This window comes from Muntiacus reevesi, chromosome 1 (genome assembly GCF_963930625.1).
Source record: "Muntiacus reevesi chromosome 1, mMunRee1.1, whole genome shotgun sequence".
Lineage (NCBI taxonomy): Eukaryota > Metazoa > Chordata > Mammalia > Artiodactyla > Cervidae > Muntiacus > Muntiacus reevesi.
The window spans coordinates 4,250,106-4,274,280 of NC_089249.1; positions in this window are offsets into that span (position 1 = coordinate 4,250,106).

Consider the following 24,175-nt stretch of genomic DNA (forward strand, 5'->3'; position numbering starts at 1 on the left):
CACCTCAAGAGGAGGCTTCTCTCAGCAATATGTATGTGAGTTGGACCCTGAGTTTGCTTCCTGAAGTGGAATGAACACCAAGATGACCTGACTCAAAAGAAGGCCAGATTTCCCTGCAGTGGCTTTAATGTAGGCTCGTCTTTCATCTCACAAGATGAAGGGATGTCTGAATCCCCTGTGGAGGACCTAGAGGAAACCCTATGTCCCCGCCTCATCTCGACAGGAGGCCTCACATCCCTTTGACATCTCGAGAGGCACGCGGAGTTCAATGCTTAGAAGGTGACGATGCCTGACTCCTCTTGAAATGTGATAGGGATCCCAATATCACTGTGGCAACTGGAATTGGACCCAGGGTCTCCCGCCTCACTTCAAGAAGCGTCCCTATTGCCCTGCCAAGCCTCAAAGAGATTCCTGAGGTGTCTCTCATAACTAGACAAGAGTCCTGATGTCGCTTAACAAACAGGAGTTTTGAAAGTCTATCCCCACCTTAACTCGAGAATATGCCCCACGTTCCCACCGCAACTTGAGATAAACCATGAGACTTCCCCCTGGCCGCAAGATGAGGCCTGATTGCTCTGCATTGCAGAGCAATACCGTGTTTCCCATCAAACACGTAAGGAATCTTGACTTGCTTGATGGCATTCCAGAGAGTCCCCAAGAACACTGTCACAAGTCTAGAGGGACCCTTGTGTCACCGCAGCAATGCGAAATAGCTCCATACTGCAAATCAACTCGAGCCGAGGCCCAATTCCCCTGCATTTGCTCCAGAGCCATCCCGTGTTCCCCATCAAACAGGAGTAGTTGCTTTACTTCCTTTAGGCAACTCCAGAGATTCCCCGAGAACACCGTCCCAAGTCTGGAGGAACACCAGTTGCAACACAGCACCTCGAAGAAAGCCCCATGTACCCCAAATCGTCTCGAGATTAGAGCTGATTCCCTGGCTTTGACTCAAGTGGTATGCCAACTTTCCACAAGCACCTCTAGAGGAGGCTTCTCTCAGCAATAGGTATGTGAGTTGGACCCTGAGTTTGCTGCGTCAAATGGAATGGACACCGAGATGCCCTGACTCAAAAGAAGGCCTGATTTCCCTGCAGTGGCTTGAATGGAGGCTTGTCTTTCATCTCACCAGACAATGGGATGTCTGAATCCCTTGTGGAGACCCTAGAGAAAGCCCTAGTTCCCCTCCTCCTCTCGACAGGAGGCCTCACATGCCTTTGACACCTAGAGAGGCACCAAGAGTTCATTGCTTCAAGAGGTGACGATGCCTGACTCCTCTTGAAAAGTGATAGGAATCCCAGTATCCCTGTGGCAACTGGAAAGGGACCCTGGGTCTCCCGCCTCACCGCTAGCAGCGTCCCTATTGATGTGTCAACCCTCGAAGAGATTCCTGAGGTGTCCCTCATAACTAGACAGGAGTCCTGACATCGCTGAACAAACACGACTTTTGAAGGGCCATCCCCGCTGTAACTCGAGAATATACTCCAGGTTCCCAGAGCAACTCGCGAAAAAGCATGAGACATCCCCTCGCCACAATATGAGGCCAGATTCCTCTGCATTGCGTGCAAAGCAATTCCGTTTTCCCCATGAAATGCGTAGGAGCCTTGACTTGCTTGATGGAACTCCAGAGAGTCCCCAAGAACACACTCACAAGCCTAGAGGGACCCTGAGGTCACCGCAGCAACGCGAAATAATTCCGTGTACACCAAATCAACTGGAGATGAGGCCCGATTCTGCCACATTAGCTCCAGAGAAATTCCGCTTTCCCCATCAAGCAAGACAAGTTGCTTCACTTTCTTTAGGCAACTCCAGAGACTCCCCGAAAACACCGTCCCATGTCTAGAGGAACACCAGGTTCAGCACAGCAACTTGAGGAAAGCTCTATGTACCCCAAATCATCTCGAGATGAGAGCAGATTCCCAGGATTCAACTTAAGAGGTATGCCAACTTTCCACAAGCACCCCAAGAGGAGGCTTCTCTCATCAATAGATATGGGGGAGGGACCCTGAGTTTGCTGCCTCAAGTGGAATGGAGTCCGAATGCCCTGACAAGAAAGAAGGCCGGATTTCCCTGCAGTGGCTTGAATGCAGGGTCGTCTTTCATTGCACAAGATGAAGGGATGTCTGAATCCAATACGGAGACCCTAGAGAAAGCCTTAAGTCCTGGCCTCATCACGCCAGGAGGTCTCACATCCCTTTGACATGGAGGTAGGCGGAATTCAATGTTTCAAAAGGTGATGACGCCTGACTCCTCTTGAAAATTGATAGGAATCCCAGTCTCACTGTGGCAACTGGAAAGGAACCCTGGGTCTCCCGCCTCACATTGAGAAGCGTCCCTATTGCCCTGCCAAGCCTCGAAGAGATTCCTGAGGTGTCCCTCGTAACTAGACAGGAGTCCTGACGTCGCTGAACAAACATGAGTTTTGAAGGGCCATCCCCGCCGTACCTGGAGAATATACCCCAGGTTCGCGCCGCAACTCGAGAGAAACCATGAGACTGCCTTCTCGCCACGAGATGAGGCTTGATTCCCCTGCATTGCATGCAGAGCAATTCCGTGTTCCCCATCAAATATGTAAGGAGCCATTACTTGCTTGATGGAATTCCAGAGAATCCCCAAGAACACTGTCTCAAGTCCAGAGGGACCCTGATATCACTGCAGCAATGGGAAATAGCTTCGTGTATCCCAAATCAACTCGAGATGAGTCCCTATTCCACTGCATTGGCTTCAGAGCCATCCCGTGTTCCGCATCAAACACGACAAGTGGGTTGGCTTCCTTTAGGCAACTGCAGAGATTCCCCGAGAACACTGTCCCAAGTCTAGAAAAACACCAAGTTCAGCACAGCAACTCGAGGAAAGCTCCATGTACCCCAAATCATCTTGAAATGAGAGCTGATTCCCTGGCTTCCACTCAAGAGGTATGCCACCATTCCACAAGCACAACCAGAGGAGGTGTCTCTCAGCAGTAAGTATGTGGGAGGGACCCTGAGTTTGCTGCCTCAAGTGGAATTGACCCTGAGACGCCCTGACTCGAAAGAAGGTCCGATTTCCCTACAGTGGCTTGAATGCAGGCTCATCTTTCATCTCACAGGATGAAGGGATGTGTGAATCCCCTATGGAGAGCATAGAGAAAGTCCTAGGTCCCCGCCTCTTATCGACAGGAGGCCTCACATCCCGTTGACACCTCGAGAGGCATGCAGAATTCAATGATTCAAAAGGTGATGATGCCTGACTCCTCTTGAAAATTGGTAGGAATCCCAATATCCCTGTGGCAACTGGAAAGGGACCCTGGGTCTCCCTCCTCACCTCGAGAAGTGTGCTGATTGCCCTGCCAAGCCTCAAGGAGATTCCTGTGTCCCTCATAACTAGACAGGAGTCCTCAAATTGTCCAAGAACACTAGAGCAAACAAGCCCATTCATAACTGGTAAAGATTGAAATAGACACCTGGCCACGGAGGGTATACTGATAGTAAACTCTCCTACAGAAACATACTCAAGATACTGGTGGGATGCATGCACAGCCCCCTTTGGAAGACAGTCTGACAGTTGTTTCAGTAACCACATGGGACAAGCACTGAATTCCATACATGACAAGTGGTGGAAGCCAGGTATCTTACCATTGGAATGGTAAGTTATGGATAAACAAAAGGAAAGGTTACAAGATTCATGGAGACATCATCACAAATTACCTTCAACTGAATATATAAGCTGGAATACATGTATATTTCCAAATATTGTCAGCTGAGCATATTTAGCTCCTACATGTATGTTTTAAATATCACTCTATAATGAAAAAGAACAGGAAATGACCCTGGTGGCCCAGTGGTAAAGGATCTGCCTACCAATGCAGGGAACACTGGTTCAACCCCTGGTCCTAGAGGATTCCACATGCCCAGGGGCAACTAAGCCCCCGTACAACTATTGAAGTACTTGCATGCTCCAGAGCCCAAGTTCTGCAACTAGAGAAAGCGCTGCAATGAGAAGCCATGGCAAGTCAACTAGAGGGTAGCCTCTGCTCACTACAACTAGGCATCTAGCTACAAAGACCCAGCATTGTCAAAAATAATTCAGTGTTTAAAAAAAAGGACAGAAATTCTTTGAATAAACGATTGAGACTAGGGGCGAGACAGTAAATATATAAGCTAGGATAATCTTAAAGTATGAGGAAGTAAAGAAAGTAAAGACAACTATCAAGCTGTCCAAGCTGATAAAAATGAATGATTACACAGTTTTATCTGTATACACTAGCAAATAATAATCTGAAAAGGAATTTAAAAAAACAATTTCCTTTTGATAGTGTCAACATTAATAAAATATTTTGCCATGGGTGTAATGAGGATGACAAGACTGGCACATTGGAAATTATACACGATTGCTGAAAAATATCCTGAATACATGCACAGATATTCCATAGCGATGGAAAGACTTAAGATGGCAATACCATGGAATGCATCTTCAATCTGAAATGAAGATTCAATATGAATTACAAAAGACTGAAAGGTCACTGCTGAACCACAAAGGCGCCAGGATTTTTGGCCTCCAGAGGAGAAGAATTCAATCCAGGGCCAGTTGACAAAGCTTGATCGCTCAGAGCTTTTGTGTCATAAAGTTTTATTAAAGTATAAAAGAGATAGAGAAAGCTGCTGACATAGACATCAGACGGGGGCAGTAAGAGTACCCCCTGCTAGTCTTTAGGCAGATGTTATACAGCCACTAGCAGTCTGCTAATGAAAGAAAGGCAGTGTCTCAGAGAATGACACCAGGCCCCTCACCCACAACATGCATTGAGATAATATTGGCAGCAGGTGAGTCATCCCGGGCCATAGAATGATTGACATGAATTTTGAAGAAAGGCAGATTTCCAAGCAAATATATCATTTCATTAACATAGATTAGGAGAACAGGTATGAGTAAAACATATTGGTTTGTCAAGTCGGTTCTGAGCCTTTAGGGGGAACCGACCTGAAGACAGAGCCTAGCAGAAATACGTAGTATATTAACATAGCTTAAGACAAACCTTTCCTTAAGACAAAATGCATTGCTTAGCTGAAGGTTTGAGAAAAGTTAAGTTCAGGTGGAGCCAGGAGTCGTCATAGCAACACAAAATTTTAAGAGAAACCTCTTAAATTTGTATTGAGAAGGGGAAAAAATGTAGCACTCGTTTCGTTCCTCCAGCTGCTTGAGAGATGAAAAAACGTCTGACACTTGCAGCCTATTCCCTCTGTCTGGAGACCCCTGGCCTTCCTGCCTATTACCCTCTCCAGGCCTTTAGGAAGCAATATACAAGCTGACCCTAACATACACGTGGAATAACAAGGGACTCCAAAGAATCAAAACAATCACATGAGTCTGCAGTTCAAAGGTCCTATGGTATGCTGTGCTAAGTCGCTTCAATCACGTCTGACTGTCAGAGCCCACCAGGCTCCTCTGTCCATGGGAATTTTCTAGGCAAGAATACTGGAGTGGGCTGGGTGCCCTCCTCCAGGGGATCTTCCCAACCCAGGGATAGGATTCCTGCATTGGCAGGTAGGTTCTTTACCACTAGCACCACCTGGGGAAAAAGTGCCTAAAGGAGATCATGGAAACCCATTTAGGAAAAGGGACTCAGAGGAAAGACAGTGAGGGAAGGAAACTCTTAATCACACTCAGAGAAGCCCAGCAGGTAGTTCTGCAGGTGGAAGAGGAGGAGGAAGCATGCTGGAGCTGTGTAGAAGATGAAAGAGGGAACTAAAGCAGGGGCCCCCAACCTCTAGGATCTAATGCCTGATGATCTGAGGTGGAGCTGGTGAAATAATAATAGAAATAAGAGTTTGATCACTCAGCCATGTCCAGCCCTTGGTAGCCCATCAGGCTCCTCAGTCCATTGAATTCTTCAGGCAAGAATACTAGAGTGGGCTGTCATTTCCTTCTCCAGGGGATTTCCCTGACCCAGGGATTAAACCCGGGTCTCCCTCATTGCAGGCAGACTCTTTACCAACTGAGCCTCCAGGGAACAGAAACAGAAATAGAGTGCACAATAAATGGACCGCACTTGAAACATCCCAAAACCTTGCCCCACCCCTGTCTGTCAAAAAATTGTCTTCCAAAAAAACTCCCAAGGTCAAGGAAGGAACTTCAAGTGTACTCAGCTGTCCTAGATTGCTGGTTTAGGGAGATGCTGAAGTGGGGATGTCCCAAGAGGTAGAAACTCCCTTGTGTGGAGTCTGCAATAGACCTCTGATAGCCTTGGTGATGATCAGAGAGATTTGTTTCATTTTTTAAAAATATCCTTGTGGGTACCAACTGGGACCATCACTGTTCTAATATACCTCATAGTGTTGCTGACACTACAGATACAATTGTGTGACATTGAACTTATTCAATAAAAATGATGAAGCATCTGCCCTGTGCCCAGCACTTTCCAAGGGCTGGGAAGTACAATGAAAATACTCCATAGGATGCACAGCTGGTAGGCACATTCTTTCAAAAAGCCTTTTTCATTTCCACCAATAGTTTATTCTCAATGTCAACCCTTGCCACTTAATGACCATGCTGGGTAGGAAGCTTATTAAAAACCCAGGAGCCAGTGTTCCTGGAAGGATATCCCATTCTCCCTTGGACAGTCCTCCGGCCTCTCCGACTCTCAGTTTCCTCATCTGCGAAATCATGGACAACTGACTATAATTCATCAACGGAACCCAAGCCTATTGAGGGGGAGGGGAAATATTACTCCAAGGCCTGGATGATAGACCAGATTGAAAGAAAAATATGCCATTTCTGGTTTTCAGTCAAAAAGACAAATACAATGAAGAAAGGAGTCCCTGGCCCTGTGGGATTTGCCTAGGGGTCTAGTCTGGGAAATTTTTACACATCAGGAGATGGCTCTGAGCTGGATTTCCACAAACAAGAACATCCATGCAAAGGACAAGCCTGCAGAGCTCTGTGCCCATTGGTCACAAGAGACTGCCTCCCGATGGCCAGCAGCATTTACAAGTGACCTCCTAAGACCTTCACCAAACTCCTGGGGCACCTCTGGCTTTTCTGTTTCCCTCACTTTTCTGACCCTTTTCTTTAAAAAACGCACATTTCTTCATAGAATGCCACAGTGGAAGGAAAATAGGCCTTCAAGTTTGAGGCCTCAATTTGCAGAAAACTTGGAGCTGCTTGTTTTTTTTTTTTTTTTTAATTAAAGCACCACATAAATTAAAAATTTTACACGTTCTAATTATTCAGTTCCAAAACACCAAACTTATTGCACAGGGTCCCCATGGAAAGGCCCCCTCTCAGCAGGACAGCCACAGATTCCCCCATGAAAGGGCAGCAAGGTGCCCTCCTCCCTTCTCTCCTGCCTGGGTGGCCACCAGGTTTTTAAATACATGCACCCTACTAAGTTTCTAGGATGCAATTCGTGGACCCTTCCCTTTCCTGTCCCAGCAGGTGGTCAAGGGCCTGCTGGCCTGCAAAGTGCTGGAAGCAGGGCTGGGTCAGCCGGCCAGACTAAGGGTTGTGGAGTCCCAGCTGGTGAAATTACCAGGCAGGATAAATCCCTTGGACTTCCAGCAGGCACTACGCTGCATGGGAAAATAGATAGATATAACCGGCCTGGAGCCTCAGGGTGGGACCTAAAGTTCGATTTTGTTTTCTCCAATGTTAAATGATACAAGCAAGGGCTTTTGAGACTGTTGTTTTCTTTTCTAAGCCCAAAGACTCCTTCAGTTACTAATGTAGGTATCCTAGAAACTATGTGACATCCATGAAAATCTGATATGTCCTGGTAAAATGCTGTCAGTTATAATTCTAATTATCATATTAAAGTGTTTCAAGTCACAGCAGTGACTATTTTGTCACTTTTTTTGTCAATTTTTATTTTGTCAATTTTGTCCATTTTTATTTTGTCAATTTTTATCTAATCAGGTTTTAAACATGCCTTCCATGGTTTCACACTGATGCCTTTGCAAAAATACTGCTACCTCAAGATACATGGAAAAGACTTTCCTGAGCTTACCCATAAACAACGCTTTTTGTTTGTTATCTGGTAAGCTGGTACCAGACTGGAATTTAGTCTACTCTCTAGGTTAAGAGAACACAGCTTTCTTAGAATGCAGCTTTCAATCACAGATGATGAATTTATTTACCTTTCAGTGATTTATATTTGTTTTTATCATTTTTTTTTTTTTTTTTTTTTTTTTACTTCCATAAAATAAATAAGCATTATTTAAGTACGGTACATGTAGGATGGACCAAGATTTCCCCACTCCTGCAAATTCCCTTAAGCCCTCAGATTCTTCTCTTGGGACCAAGGTCTCACTTTCCTCCAGAGGGACAATCCAAGCTTTTTATCAGCTAGCTGATCTGCCCCTGATATCAGAGTCAATTTGAGCATGAGTTGGTCTATAATTTAGGCATGAAACTGTGATTACATAAAAGAAAGATGACTTTTTGATGGAGGATGTCCATGATATTCCTTGAACTTCAGAGAAAATTGGTTAAAATGAAACTTTTTTCCCTTGGAAACTGCAAAGGCAGTTCTTTTAGCATATGCGATTGAAAACATCTAGGTTGTTAGCTCAGTTTTCATTCCAGTCTCAAAGAAAGGCAATGACAAAGAATGTTCAAACTGTCACACAACTGGACTCATCTCACATGCTAGTAAAGTAACACTCAAAATTCTCCAAGCCAGGCTTCAGCAATATGTCAACCGTGAAATTCCAAATGTTCAAGATGGATTTAGAAAAGGCAGAGGAACCAGAGATCAAATTGCCAAAATCCACTGGATAATTGAAAAAGCAAGAGAGTTCCAGAAAAACACTTATTTCTGCTTTGTTGACTATGCCAAAGCCTTTGACTGTGTGTATCACAATAAACTGGGGAAAATTCTGAAAGAGATAGGAATACCAGATCACCTGACCTGCCTCTTGAAAGACCTATATGCAGGTCAGGAAGAAACAGAACTGGACCTGGACCAACAGACTGGTTCTAAATAGGAAAAGGAATATGTCAAGGCTGTATATTGGCACCCTGCTTATTTAACTTATATCTGCTTATATATAGGGCATTGTGAGAAATGCTGCACTGGATGAAGCACAAACTGGAATCAAGATTGCTGGGAGAAATATCAATAACCTCAGATATGCAGATGACACCACCCTGATGGCAGAAAGTGAAGAACTAAAGAGCCTCTTGATGAAAGAGAAAGAGGAGAGTGAAATAGTTAGCTTAATGCTCAGCGTTCAGACAACTAAGATCATTGTATCCAGTCTCATCACTTCTTGGCAAATAGATGGGAAAACAGTGGAAACAGTGGCAGATTTTATTTTTCGGGGCTCGGAAATCATTGCAGATGGTGACTGCAGCCATGAAATTAAAAGATGCTTACGACTTGGAAGGAAAGTGATAACCAAACTAGACAGCATATTAAAAAGCTGAGACATTGCTTTGCCAACAAAGATCCGTCTAGTCAAGGCTAAGGTTTTTCCATGTCATGTATGGATGTGAAAGATGGACTATAAAGAAAGTTGACAGCCAAAGATTTGATGCTTTTGCACTGTGGTGCTGAAGAAGATGCTTGAAGTTTGCTTAGACTATAAGAGGACCCAACCACTCCATCCTAAAGGAAATCAGGTCTGAATATACATTGGAAAGACTAATATTGAACCTGAAACTCCAATACTTTGGCCACTAGATGTGAAGAGCTGACTCATTTGGAAGTTGCTTTGATTTGCCTGTGAGTGTGGGCGCCCTACCTGGGCACAGGGCCTCAGGGGCCATTGCCACTGAATCATGACCTCCACGCAAGCACATTCCAGCTGTGTGACACTCAGCATGCAGGAGACTGGGAAAGCTATCTTCCTTGGAGGAAGGAAAGTCATACACAGAGTGTGTTTTCAGGCCTCTATTTGCAGCAAGTGTTTTGCTTCTCAGATGTCAGACCTGCAGGCCTGCCCCAAGGACCTCAATTCCAGAGTCAGGGCCATGTGTCTCCCTGCACATTCCGAGCCTTGCAAACACATTCCTGGGTCAGAGAGGTGCTTCCCATGAGGAAGAAGGCTGCGGGAGTGTGTCTGAGGGGGCCAGGTGGCATGCTGGGGTCACCTGGTTGAGGGCACCTTGCACATCCATTGGGCCCCAGGAGAGCAGTTATGGACTCGCCCCTTGCTTGAGATATCCCAAAGCAAGGAGCAATGCTAGCTGTATCAGAAGGAGGAAAACAGCAATGGGATGGATTTTCAAGCAGTTGCTAGGTCACACTGTGTTAGGGTTCCCCAGGAGACATGTGAGAATTTTGGCCCCTAGGCCCGGTATCTAGGGGTGTGCACAGGGTGTTTTCCCCACAGGATCCAAAATGTTCCAGACAGACCTAGGCTCAATAGCTGTTGCTAGGCTGCACCGCTTTAGGCACACCGAGAGAAGCAGGCACACTGTGGCCCCGAGGTCCGGTATGCAGGTTCACATATGGGGTGTGTCCCCGTAGGAGCCAAGAATTTTCCTGACAGTCCTAGGCTCCCTAGAGCACTCAGGTCTGCTCAGAGGACCGAAGTTCCAGAGGCAGGGTCGTGTATCTCCCCTTCCCTTTGTGATCCTTGCAAAGACATTCCAAGCTGATAGTGGTACTACCCATGAAGAAGCAAGCAGTGGGAGTATATTTGACATGACTGGGTGCCTTGATGGGCTCAGCTCCTCAAGGGGGCCTTTCCTCTCAAAGTAGGCCCCATGTCCGCTTGAGGACGGGGTTGGGCCCTCTTCCCTCCACACTGCCAAAGGGTGGAACAAAGCTAGGTGTCAGAGGTAAGAAAGGAGCAATTGGATGGATTTTCAAGCTCTCACTAGGCTGTACTGCTTCAAGGCCCACTCGAGCAAAACAGGCGCCCTGTGGCCCCTAGGTCGGGTATGCAGGTTCACACACAGGGTGTGTTCCCGTCAAAGCCAAGAATTTTCTGACAGACCTAGGCTCACTAGAATTGTCCTACAGAGCAAAGGGGATGGAAGAGATGTGTGGAAGTGGGTCTGCCTTCCCCTGTGAGTGTGGGGCTACTCCCTATGGCCCCAAGTTGAGGGATAACTGCAACTAAGAAAGGAACTCCAAGAAGGAACTCCAAGAAGCGCTTTTCCAGGAGGCTGGGACAGGAAGTCCGCAGGATGCAGGGAAAGGGAGCCTTCTTCAGGGAAGAAGAGGCAGCCACTCGGGGTGTGTTTGCAAGCCTCTTTGGAAGGCACAGTTTCGCTGATACAATTGAATTCCAGTTCTGCTCAGAGGACTGAAATTTCAGAGGCAGGGCCATGTATCTCCCCTTCCCTTTTCAATCCTTGCAAAGACATTCCTAGCTGATAGTGATACTGCCCATGAGGAAGTAAGCAGCTGGAGTGTGTTTGACATGACTGGGTGCCTTCCTGGGCTCAGCTCCTCAAGGGGACTTTCTACTCAAAGTAGGCCCATTGCCTACTTGGGGAGAGGGTATGGAAGGTTTGCTTCCAAATGGCGAAAAGGTGGAGCAAATCTAGCTTTGTCAGAGGTACGTAAAGTGCAATTTAATGGATTTTCAAGCTGTTGCCAGGCAACACGGCTTCAGGGTCCCCTCTCCCAGAAGAAAACAGGCGCCCTGTGGCCCCTAGGTCTGGTATGCAGATTCACACACAGGATGTGTCCCCACAGGAGCCAAGAGTTTTCCTACCAGGCCTAGGCTTACTAGAGCTCTACTATAGAGCAAAGGGGATGGAACAGAAGTGTGGATGTGACTTTGCCTTTACCTTTGACTGTGAGGCCCCTCCATAAGGTCCCAGGCGAAATTGCCCTCGCCCTTGCCCTAACCCTAACCCCAACACGACACCCTAACCCTAACCAACACCGTAACCCTATCCCAGAACCTAACACCAACCCGACCTCCTAACCCTAACCTGACACACTAACCCTAACGCATCATCCCAACCCTAACCTGACACCTTCACCCCTCAGCCCTCACCCTCACCCACACCCCTAACTTCTAACCCCTAAGCCACAATGTAACCCACACCCTAATCCACACCCTTAACCTAACCCACACCCTCCCCCCCATCCTACTCACACCCTCAACCCTAGACTTAACCTGCATCATCTTCAATTTCAGCACTTCTCATGCATCACAAAAGACAAGGGAGTCATATTTCAAACGTGAATCCAAGACCCATTAACCACATAACAGGAATATAAACACTGTGAACACATCATTTAAATCACTTGCACCACCAAATACCTCTCCACCAAATATCATATCAATAACAGTGGAACTCATGTATGCCATACATATTGTAACATAGCAATCTAATACCCAACAGTAATCTGGGTAATTATATACACAAGATATATTTAAACCAAAAATATTTAAACAAATTCCAGTTTTTACGATGGTTTTAATCCTCACAAAAGTAGGATTAACAGCATGTTTTTCCACTAGGATCCAAAGCATTGAGCAAAATTGCCGAGGTCCAGCCCCAGCAGGACCAGGAATACCCAAGGGATGAGTGGCATCAGCGAGGAAGAAGACAGACAGAAGACACACAGATGTTGCATAGAAGAGGTAGCTTTTTTTTTTAATTTTTAGGATAGCTCAGTTTTTTTTTTTTTATTTTATTTTATTAGTTGGAGGCCAATTACTTCACAACATTTCAGTGGGTTTTGTCATACATTGACACGAATCAGCCATAGAGTTACACGTATTCCCCATCCCGATCCCCCCTCCCACCTCCCTCTCCACCCGACTCCTCTGGGTCCTCCCAGTGCACCAGGCCCGAGCACTCGTCTCATGCATCTCACCTGGGCTAGTGATCTCTTTCACCATAGATAAAATACATGCTGTTCTTTTGAAACATCCCACCCTCACCTTCTCCCACAGAGTCCAAAAGTCTGTTCTGTACTTCTGTGTCTCTTTTTCTGTTTTGCATATAGGGTTATCATTACCATCTTTCTAAATTCCATATATATGTGTTAGTATGCTGTAATGTTCTTTATTTTTCTGGCTTACTTCACTCTGAATAATGGGCTCCAGTTTCATCCATCTCATTAGAACTGATTCAAATGAATTCTTTTTAATGGCTGAGTAATATTCCATGGTGTATATGTACCACAGCTTCCTTATCCATTCATCTGCTGATGGGCATCTAGGCTGCTTCCATGTCCTGGCTATTATAAACAGTGCTGCGATGAACAATGGGGTGCACGTGTCTCTTTCAGATCTGGTTTCCGTGGTGTGTATGCCCAGAAGTGGTATTGCTGGGTCAAATGGCAGTTCTATTTCCAGTTTTTTAAGAAATCTCCACACTGTTTTCCATAGTGGCTGTACTAGTTTGCATTCCCACCAACAGTGTAAGAGGGTTCCCTTTTCTCCACACCCACTCCAGCATTTATTGCTTGTAGACTTTTGGATAGCAGCCATCCTGACTGGCGTGTAATGGTACCTCATTGTGGTTTTGATTTGCATTTCTCTAATAATGAGTGATGTTGAGCATCTTTTCATGTGTTTGTTAGCCATCTGTATGTCTTCTTTGGAGAAATGTCTGTTTAGTTCTTTGGCCCATTTTTTGATTGGGTCATTTATTTTTCTGGAATTGAGCTTCAGGAGTTTCTTGTATATTTTTGAGATTAATCCTTTGTCTGTTTCTTCATTTGCTATTATTTTCTCCCAATCTGAGGGCTGTCTTTTCACCTTACTTATAGTTTCCTTTGTAGTGCAGAAGCTTTTAAGTTTCATTAGGTCCCATTTGTTTATTTTTGCTTTTATTTCCAATATTCTGGGAGGTGGGTCATAGAGGACCCTGCTGTGATTCATGTCGGAGAGTGTTTTGCCTAAGTTCTCCTCTAGGAGTTTTATAGTTTCTGGTCTTACATTTAGATCTTTAATCCATTTTGAGTTTATTTTTGTGTGTGGTGTTAGAAAGTGTTCTAGTTTCATTCTTTTACAGGTGGTTGACCAGTTTTCCCAGCACCACTTGTTAAAGCGGTTGTCTTTTTTCCATTGTATATCCTTGCCTCCTTTGTCAAAGATAAGGTGTTCATAGGTTCATGGATTTATCTCTAGGCTTTCTATTCTGTTCCATTGATCTATATTTCTGTCTTTGTGCCAGTACCATACTGTCTTGATGACTGTGGCTTTGTAGTAGAGACTGAAGTCAGACAGGTTGATTCCTCCAGTTCCATTCTTCTTTCTCAAGATTACTTTGGCTATTCGTGGTTTTCTGTATTTCCATACAAATTGTGAAATTATTTGTTCTAGTTCTGTGAAAAATACCGTTGGTAGTTTGATAGGGATTGCATTGAATCTATAGATTGCTTTGGGTAGAATAGCCATTTTGACAATATTGATTCTTCCAATCCATGAACACGGTATGTTTCTCCATCTGTTTGTGTCCTCTTTGATTTCTTTCATCAGTGTTTTATAGTTTTCTATGTACAGGTCTTTTGTTTCTTTAGGTAGATATACTCCTAAGTATTTTATTCTTTTTGTTGCAATGGAGAATGGTATTGTTTCCTTAATTTCTCTTTCTGTTTTTTCATTGTTAGTATATAGGAATGCAAGGGATTTCTGTGTGTTAATTTTATATCCTGCAACTTTACTATATTCATTGGTTAGCTCTAGTAATTTTCTGGAAGAGTATTTAGGGTTTTCTATGTAGAGGATCATGTCAACTGCAAACAACGAGAGTTTCACTTCTTCTTTTCCTATCTGGATTCCTTTTACTTCTTTTTCTGCTCTGATTGCTGTGGCCAAAACTTCCAAGACTATGTTGAATAATAGTGGTGAGAGTGGGCACCCTTGTCTTGTTCCTGATTTCAGGGGAAATGCTTTCAATTTTTCACCATTGAGGGTGATGCTGTGGGTTTGTCATATATAGCTTTTATTATGTTGAGGTATGTTCCCTCTATTCCTGCTTTCTGGAGAGTTTTAATCATAAATGAGTGTTGAATTTTGTCAAAGGCTTTCTCTGCATCTATTGAGATAATCATATGGTTTTGATCTTTCAATTTGTTAATGTGGTGTATTACATTGATTGATTTGCAGATATTGAAGAATCCTTGCATTCCTGGGATAAAGCCCACTTGGTCATGGTGTATGATTTTTTTAAGATGTTGTTGGATTCTATTTGCTAGAATTTTGCTAAGGATTTTTGCATCTATGTTCATCAGTGATATTGGCCTGTAGTTTTCTTTTTTTGTGGCATCTTTGTGTGGTTTTGGAATTAGGGTGATGGTGGCCTCATAGAATGAGTTTGGAAGTTTACCTTCTTCTGCAATTTTCTGGAAGAGTTTGAGTAAGATAGATGTTAGCTCTTCTCTAAATTTTTGGTAGAATTCAGCTGTGAAGCCATCTGGTACTGGGCTTTTGTTTCCTGGAAGATTTTTGATTACAGTTTCGATTTCCTTGCTTGTGATGGGTCTGTTAAGATCTTCTATTTCTTCCTGGTTCAGTTTTGGAAAGTTATACTTTTCTAAAATTTGTCCATTTCATCCAAGTTGTCAATTTTATTGACATAGAGCTGCTGGTAGTAGTCTCTTATGATCCTTTGTATTTCGGTGTTGTCTGTTGTGATCTCACCCTTTTCATTTCTTATTTTGTTAATTTGGTTCTTCTCTCTTTGTTTCTTAATGAGTCTTGCTAATGGTTTGTCAATTTTGTTTATTTTTTCAAAAAACCAGCTTTTAGCTTTGTTGATTTTTGCTATGGTCTCTTTAGTTTCTTTTGCATTTATCTCTGCCATAATTTTTAATATTTCTTTTCTTCTGCTAACCCTGGGGTTTTTCATTTCTTCCTTCTCTAATTGCTTTAGGTGTAGAGTTAGGTTATTTATTTGGCTTTTTTCTTGTTTCTTGATGTAAGCCTGTAATGCTATGAACCTGCCCCTTAGCACTGCTTTTACAGTGTCCCATAGGTTTTGGGTTGTTGTGTTTTCATTTTCATTCATTTCTATACATATTTTGATTTCTTTTTTGATTTCTTCTATGATTTTTTGGTTATTCAGAAGCGTGTTATTTAGCCTCCATATGTTTGAATTTTTAACAATTTTTTTCCTGTAATTGAGATCTAATCTTACTGCACTGTGGTCAGAAAAGATGACTGGGATGATTTCAATTTTTCTGAATTTTCCAAGACCAGATTTATGGCCCAGGATGTGATCTATTCTGGAGAATGTTCCGTGTGGACTTGAGAAAAAGGTGAAATTGATTGTTTTGGGGTGAAATGTCCTATAGATATCAATTAGGTCTAGCTGGTCCATTGTATCATTTAAGGTTTGTGTTTCCTTTTTGATTTTCTGTTTAGTTGATCTATCCATAGTTGTGAGTGGGGTATTAAAGTCTCCCACTATTATTGTGTTACTATTCATTTCCTCTTTCATACTCATTAGCGTTTGCCATACATATTGCGGTGCTCCTATGTTGGGTGCATATATATTTATAATTGTTATATCTTCTTCTTGGATTGATCCTTTGATCATTAATGTAGTGTCCTTCTTTGTCTCTTTTCACATCCTTTATTTGAAAGTCTATTTTATCTGATATGAGTATTGTGACTCCTGCTTTCTTTTGGTCTCCATTTGCGTGAAATATTTTTTTCCAGCCCTTCACTTTTAGTCTGTATGTGTCTCTGGTTTTGAGGTGGGTCTCTTGTAGACAGCATATATAAGGGTCTTGTTTTTGTATCCATTCAGCCAATCTTTGTCTTTTGGTTGGGGCATTCAACCCATTTACATTTAAGGTAATTATTGATAGGTGTGGTCCCGTTGCCATTTACTTTGTTGTTTTGGGTTCATGTTTATACAACATTTCTGCATTTCCTGTCTAGAGAAGGTCCTTTAGCATTTGTTGAAGAGCTGGTTTGGTGGTGCTGAATTCTCTCAGCTTTTGCTTGTCTGTAAAGCTTTTGATTTCTCCTTCATATCTGAATGAGATCCTTGCTGGGTACAGTAATCTAGGTTGTAGATTATTTTCTTTCATTACTTTCATTATGTCCTGCCATTCCCTTCTGGCCTGGAAGGTTTCTATTGGTAGATCAGCTGTTATCCTTATGGGAATTCCTTTGTGTGTTATTTGTTGTTTCTCCCTAGCTGCTTTTAGTATTTGTTCTTTGTGTTTGATCTTTGTTAATTTGATTAATATATGTCTTGGAGTGTTTCGCCTTGGGTTTATCCTGTTTGGCACTCTCTGGGTTTCTTGGACTTGGGTGGCTATTTCCTTCCCCATTTTAGGGAAGTTTTCAGCTATTATCTCCTCGAGTATTTTCTCATGGCCTTTCTTTTTGTCTTCTTCTTCTGGGACTCCTATGATTCGAATGTTGGGGCGTTTCACATTGTCCCAGAGGTCCCTGAGGTTGTCCGCATTTCTTTTGATCATTTTTTCTTTTTTCCTCTCTGCTTCATTTATTTCCACTATTCTATTGTCTACCTCACTTATCCTATCTTCTGTCTCTGTTATTCTACTCTTGGTTCGCTCCAAAGTGTTTTTGATCTCATTCATTGCATTATTCATTTTTAATTGACTCTCTTTTATTTCTTCTAGGTCTTTGTTAAGCATTTCCTGCATCTTTTCAATCTTTGTCTCCAGGCTATTTATCTGTAACTCCATTTTGTTTTCAAGATTTGGATCATTTTTATTATCATTATTCTAAATTGTTTTTCAGATAGATTCCCTATCTCCTCCTCTTTTGTGTGACTTGGTGGGCACTTGTCATATTCCTTTACCTGTTGGGTATTGCACTGTTCTTGCACTAGTGCACATGGCAAGTATTAGGTTCGGTTTCTAAGTGAGAAACTAATGGTTACATTCACAGCTGGCCACTGAGGTACTTAATGGGAGAGGCGAACCCAGCGCTGCCAAGCAGTAGCCAACATGAAATCAGCTATTGACATTGTAGCCAAGTTCCTTGAATTTGTAGTGTTATTTGCTGTGTTCTTCAAGAAGATGCCTTCGCCCTGCCAGTAAGACATATTTCCATAACACATAGCCATGCACTCAATCGATGTGCATCCTCCAGTAAAGCCCAGCCCCGATGTCTTAGAGGAGCCTCTCTGCCCATTGTCATAAGCCAGTCTAATTTTGTCTGAGACCATGAAAACTCAGTGTCTTTATTACGCTTGTGCTTCTGACGGGAGGTCTGAGAAGGCACTTCTGAAGGTTTATTCCTACCAGTCGTTGTCATATTTATCGAGTCTTTATTTTATATTTTTTCTTATTTTTTACTTCTACCAGTTTCTTTCTACCAACCCGTCTCCCTCCACCCTCGTGCACACACGATCAGTCATGGAATTCCATGGACTTCAGCCCGCCAGACTCCTCTGTCCATGGATTTTTCCAGCCAAGAATATTGGAGTGGGTTGCCATTTCCTTCTCCATGTATGGAGTCTTTAAAGATTCCGTCACTGAGGTGTTTCTTCTCCACTTGTACATGCCCTTTCTCCCTAAGTGCAGTAGAAGTCATCCCCACTTCCCAACATGTCTGTCTTCCGACCTCTGCAGAATGTATTGCTTAAGCTCACCACAGCGTCAGGATATTCTAGAAAGCCTTCTGATTGCAGTCTCTTCAGGAGGTTACAAGTGCTTCAAACCTCAGGATTTTGCAAAGCACTTTTTACAACCTCAGCTGAAAGGGAAGTCAACACTCAGTGAAAGTCACAGGCTTCCATGGCCTGGACTTGAATATGGGTTGTGCTTTCATAATCATCGTGTTTCATATACCAACTAAGATATCACTGAGAATTTTTTTTTTTCTCATCGTTCTATCTTTCATGTTTATTTAGATATACTATGGGTTTTCCTATATACCTTCCGTTAGGGATGAGGGTCTTAAGTCAGTAGAAGTTACTGCAACTGACTTCCAGTTAGCTGTGTTAGGACAGGAAAAAGAATGACCAGCGGCTGGATTCTTAAGATTATGACCGAAAACATTATTTCTTTTCCTGTGTGCAGTCATCCAATTCTAACTTTCTGCAGTAGGCATTCAGAAAAATCAAAAAACCGCCTAACTACTAGGCGGTCTCCCATGCAAGTACTGACCAGGCCCGGCCCTACTCAATTTCCCAGATCAGAGGACAAAGGACACTTTCAGGGTGCTATAGCCTTAGACCGAGGCGGCTGTCAGACGCCCCAGGAGCCCCGCGTTGTGCCTCCCTTGCGGTCTGACCTGCCGGTGGGGCCTGGGGATGCAGTTCTCGAGCGGGCGCGCGCTGCACTTGAGCCGCACGACCCGCGACTGGACTCCGGCCGGCCAGAGCCTGCAGCTCGCCGGGCACCGGAGGGCGCCCCCGCTCCGCACACCGCGAGCACAGGCCAGCACCCATCTGGCCGGGCCGGCCGGGGACTGGCGTGCCTGCGGACCTGGGGTGGGGGGAGGGGGGTGGGTAGAGCAGCGAGGACATCTCAGTACCCCCTCACCCGCTGCCCCTCACCATCCCGTTCGCTGCTCAGGGTCAGGTGGCTCCGGACGAGCGGGGCTTCGGCCCGGGTCCGCGGTCCCCGGAGCCTCCTGGGACTTAGGGGCAGCCCAGCCGTGGCCCCAGGCGCCCGTCCTGCCGGCTGTGCAAACCCCCTGGAGTGCCTCAGCCCCGCCTTTTCGCCCTACCGATGCCCGCCCTGCCCCCACGCCACGGGCCCAGCACAGGACCTGCCTGGGAGAGCAGACGAGCGACAGCCCGCGACACGGACATGCACTCGCACGCACCCACGCCAGGTGAGACAGAGGCAGAAAGAATCGAGGGTTCAGAGAGAGACTGGAAGACAGCGTGTGGACAGGGGGGGCCTCGGGCAGGATGCCGGGCAGCTGCAGAAACCACCCGGCCCTGAGCAGCCAAAGCGATGGGGGCGGGGGGAGGCCACTCAGCAGCGGCGGACCTGGAGAGGCCCAGGGTGTGAGGACACCTGAGACCTCCGCACTCCGCACACCGCCCCCTCCCCCCAATACCCTGCACGCATGCCACGCCGGGGCGCTCTGACACTACCTTCTCTGGAGTTTTGTCACTTGAATATCTCTCCCTCTGCTCAACTGAGTGATGACAGTGTATTGAACAGCTAGGTCATTTCCAAATAAATTAAGCTTAGTGTTTCACAGGACACCCGGACATGTATGGAGAGACCAGCACGGATGCATGGACACCAACCTTGGTAACTGGACAACCAATGGGAAATTACTGTCTGACTCAGGAGAGAGAAAGAAACCCGAACAGATGGAATGAAATGAACAGAAACACCGGCTTTGCAACTCACACCCTAATTCAATTACCAGAAAATAAACAACACTATAACCATTTTAGAAAAACAATAGACCTCTCCATGACCTTTGGTCGGGTGAGGAGTTCAAACACACAACAAAAAAAAGCCAACTTTTCCAAGTCGTGTATATGTTAGTTCACACATTGATTTTTACATTGAAATGTGTAACAAATAAACGTAAAATCATTCACTCACTACATAAGCTTGGAAGTATTTTAAAAAGAAAATATGTTCTATAGTATTCAGGAAGCACTTGGCACATCTCTAAGTGTATCAGACCCAAAACTGGAACGTAGTGGAAGAGTCAGGATAGTCTAAAAATGAATCCCTAACTAAAAGGAACACACAGGATTACTGTAGATAAAAAAGGTTAAAGAAGAGAAGCTAGAAATCAGTCAATAAATGTCTTAGGGGTTAGCTTAGAGTGACTAGCCGCTGCGTGACTCTTTAAATTTTTCATGTTTGCAGCTTCCAAATTTTCCATGGTGAGAATAATACTTTCACCTCCAAACCAGAGTGACTTGGGGACACAAAGGTAGAAGTCGATAATTTTCTTTGCCTATGTCTGAATATTTACAGTCAGAGGTAGAAAAGGAGGAGTCTGTCCCTTGTCTAGATGATGTCAATCCCCAGGTGTGGGATGTCTCCAGCCCTGGTTTAGCCATAAATGTTCCACCAATAAAGATTTCTCTGAGACCAAATGCTCCCTAGCCTTGGAAAAGAAAATATCCCTTAAAACTAGAAGCTCTTGAGGGTCTTAGACCATTAGTTAACAAATACCGAGATACTGGAACTCGAATCAGCTGTGAGTCCCCCGGCAACACCCCAATCTTGCCCGTTCAAAAACCAGATGGATCTTACCGATTCATCCAGGATCTAAGAGCTGTTAATGAAGCTGTGATTCCCATCCACCCCATAGTCCCAAACACATATACCCTCCGATCCCAAGTCCCAGGAAATGCCAAGTACTTCTCAGTCTTGGACCTTCAAGGTGCTTTCTTTTGCATTCCTCTCCATCCTGAATCCCAAAAACTCTTTGCTTTTGAGTGGCGGGACTTGGAAACAAGAGAGACCATACAACTCTCGACTGGACTCAACTCACCCAAGGGTTTAGGGACAGCCCTCATATCTTCGGGACTTCCTCGGGGAGAGAACTAAGAGAATTAACTTTAACAAACAGTAGTCTAATACAGTATGTGGATGACTTGCTCTTAGCTAGGCCAGATTTTACCAGCTCTCAAATGGACACTATTTAAAACGCTAACTTTCCTGTATGAAAAGGGTTATCGAGTATCCCCCAAGTAGGCTCAGATTAGCTTAACCCAAGTAAAATACCTTGGATTTATAATTACGGAGAGAAAAAGAATGCCTGACCCCGAGGGGAGATCCCTCATCTTAAATACCCCGTACCTCCAAACAAAACAACAGCTTAGGGGATTTTTAGGAAGGACCGGGTTTTGCAGGATCTGGATTCCTAATTATGGCAATCTGGCCAGACCCCTATATGAAAATTTAAGGTGGAAAGAGGAAGAGCCACTCGACTGGCAGGAGACCTGCAAGGTGGCCTTTAATGCCCTAAAAGAGTCCATCACTACAGCCCCAGCTTTAGGCCTCCCAAACCGGGAGAAGCCTTTTAGACTCTATGTTTCTGAATGGACAGGAACTGCTCTTGGGGTGTTAGGGCAGATGATGGGGCCCGTATTACAACTTGTGGCTTATCTCTCAAATAAGTAGATGAGGTGGCCAGAGGGTGGCCCACTTGCCTCCGGGCAGTAGCAGCCACCGCTCTTATGGTTAAGGAGGCATCTAAGCTGACCCTGGGTCAGCCCACCACAGTGTATACGCCTCACCGGGTACAAGCAGTCTGGGAAACGAAAGGGGACAGGTGGATGACAGGGGGAAGGATCACCCAATACCAAGCCCTCCTCCTTGACACTCCAGAAATAAAGTTGAGGGTCTGCCAGACTTTCAATCCAGCAACCTGACTGCCAGATCCCCCTACCTCCCCTCTGGATCACCAATGCATACAAATCACAGACGAGTTATACTCTTCTCGCCAGGACCTATCAGAGACACCTTTATCTGACCCAGAGGAAAACTGGCACACAGATGGCAGCAGTTTTGTAGAAAAGGGAGAGATGAAAGCAGGATATGCTGTAGCGAGCCTGGAAGAAACTAAGGAAAGTGGGTCTCTTCCCCCAGACACCTCAGCCCAGAAAGCTGAACTTTTTGCCCTGACAAGAGCTTTGGAGTTAGGAGAAGGAAAGAGGATTAATGTGTGTATGGACTCTAAGTATGCTTTCCTCATTCTGCATGCCCGTGCAGCAATTTGGAAAGAAAGAGGGATGCTCAGTGCCCGAAGCTCTGCTATTAAACACAAAGAGCTCATTCTCAGGCTCCTGGAGGCAGTCAAACTTCCTGCAAAATTAGCTGTCATCCACTGGAAGAGTCACCAAAAGGGACAAGAAAAAGAGGCTCAGGGAAATAGGAAAGCTGATCAAGAGGCAGGATGAGCTGCCGGGGAAGCTACCTCTGCCACTGCTATCTGCCCCCTTTTCCCCAAGGAAACCCCGACTCCAGATTTTACCCCAGGGGGACATTCCCGATATGCTGAGCAGGGCTGGGAGATTGGGTCACATGGGTGGTTTCAGCCTGATCAGGCCCAAATAATACTCCCTGATTCTCAGCTTTAAAACATTACTAACTCCTTACATAAGAGCGCCCATTTTGGAAAAGATAATCTAGAAATCTTGCTTAAGCCTATTCTCTCCCATCCGCAGTTAGCTAAGGTTGTTAAACAGGTCACACAAAATTGTGACACCTGTCTAAAAATAACCCAAAAACCAGACCTCCTCTAATTACACCTGTCCAACATCGGGGATCATACCCAGGAGCGGACTGGCAAGTAGAATTTACAGCCATGCCCAAGACCCAAGGGTTTTCTTACTTGCTAGTCTTTATTGACACATTCACAGGATGGATCGAAGCGTTCCCTACTGAGACTGAGAGAGCTACAGAAGTCTGTAAAGCTCTGCTGAAGGAGATAGTGCCTAGGTTTGGGCTGCCTCGGTCACTTCAGAGTGACAACGGGCCCTCACTTACAGCCACGATACCCCAGAACCTAGCCGCATGCTTAGGCATAAAATACCGGCTCCGCTCATCCTGGAGGCCTCAAGCTTGAGGAAAGGTAGAGAGAGCCAACCAGACTCTTAAAAGGGCTCTGGCTAAGCTATGTCAGAAACACATAATAAGAGGACACATATGCTGCCCATAGCCCTCATGAGGCTACGGACATCCCCCAAACGGCCACTATTGTTAAGTCCTTATGAAATGATGTATGGACGACCATTCTTAACTTCTGATTTGTTTCTTGACGAGGATGCCAATACACTCTTAAAACATATAATTGACCTGGTAAGGTTTCAGCAAGAACTCCAACGGTATGGAGAACAAACCACAGGAAGACTTGAAAAATCCCCAGGTAAAGCCAGGGGATCAAGTATCAGTAAAGACCTGGCAAGAAAAAGGGAGTCCAAACCAGCTGTCCGAGAAATGGACAGGGCCATATCAGGTTGTTCTAGTGACTTCAACTGCTGGAAAAGTGAAGGGTCTATCTGCCTGGGTCCACTATTCTAGAATAAAACCCTATGACCTACAGGAGGGGGAGACAGAAACTGAGACTCCAAAGCCAGAGGACAGCTATTCCTGTGAACCTGTTGAAGATCTCAGGCTCTTGTTCAAGCAGAACCCCATCAATCCTGCCTCAGATAAGTAAAATGCATCATATGATGTTCTTCCTCTTTCTAATCATATCTCCCTGTATGGCTATTGATCTCTCCCTAAACGAGGCATGTTCACTTGCAAACCACACTACTTCTCAACTCAACCTAAGCAGCCCGGGCTGCATCTGCATTAATGACAAAGGTTGGGGGTATGTCCAACCCATCCCAGGGTATCACTATCAAAGGCCCACCC